Source organism: Echinops telfairi, unplaced genomic scaffold (assembly GCF_000313985.2).
Source record: "Echinops telfairi isolate 266 unplaced genomic scaffold, ASM31398v2 ScPeMD7_1;HRSCAF=3_0, whole genome shotgun sequence".
Classification (NCBI taxonomy): domain Eukaryota; kingdom Metazoa; phylum Chordata; class Mammalia; order Afrosoricida; family Tenrecidae; genus Echinops; species Echinops telfairi.
The window spans coordinates 4,831,140-4,832,015 of NW_022103896.1; the positions used below are offsets into that span (position 1 = coordinate 4,831,140).

The 876-nt window shown below is 63.6% G+C and overlaps 1 pseudogene; it reads right to left on the minus strand.

Annotated features, from left to right (window-relative positions):
• Positions 1 to 285: 285 nt before the first annotated feature.
• Positions 286 to 725, minus strand: LOC101649340 (annotated as a pseudogene).
• Positions 726 to 876: the final 151 nt, after the last annotated feature.

Below are 876 nucleotides of genomic sequence, written 5' to 3' on the forward strand. Positions count from 1 at the left end.
GCTCAAAAGTGGCATGGCTCCAATTCTCTCGTTCCCCTCAACGAGACCCCCTTTCTGGCCTCCCCAACACCAGCGCATCAGCAGGCCGAGGCCGTCCTGCCTGCTACTTGTCTTCATCACCGGGGTGTCACCACCTCTCCCGCAGAGACAGACTTCACATTTCCGGGGCTTGTCTCCCTCTCTTGGTCCTGGGGCGGACCTCATCGGGAAGGTCTGAGCGACCCACGGTGTTGGGGGGCCACGTGCCCAGCAGGGTCTCTGTCCACCTGTCCACGGGGCCCAGGCCTACACGTTGGATTTCGGGGCCGAGTTGAGGGGGATCTCCTTGAGCTCCGTGCGCATGCGCAGGTTCTCCCCGATGACAGCCAAGAGCGCAATGCACACGGCTTGGACCAGCCACCAGGTCAGCGCCGAGGGGAAGCGGGCGCTGTAGAAATGACAGTGAAGTCCAGGCACTGCGTCCTTCGCCGAATGATGTACAGCAAGCCCAGGGCACAGGTGAGGGCGCTGAGGATGAAGGACATCATGGAGAGCCGGCCAGGAGGGGTGGAGAAGCCGAGGATTTCTCCGTTGAACATCCGGTCCAGCGAGGGGCTGCTGCGCACCAGCCCGTCCACCAGCACCAGCCACAGGCCCAGCGAGCCATAGTAGACGATCTGCATGAGAACGATCTGCGACAGGATCAGCAACGGGTCCCACATGTCACAGCGGAACTGCCCTGCCATGCTGGCCCCTGGCCAGGCCCGGCAGCCGCCTGGGCCTGCTTCAGAGCCGCCATGCAATGGGCCCTGGGCCATGCCTGCACCAGAAGACCCTCTACACCACGCAGACAGATGGGACCATGGGGAGGAAGCCTGCCCAGCCTAGTGGCCCAGT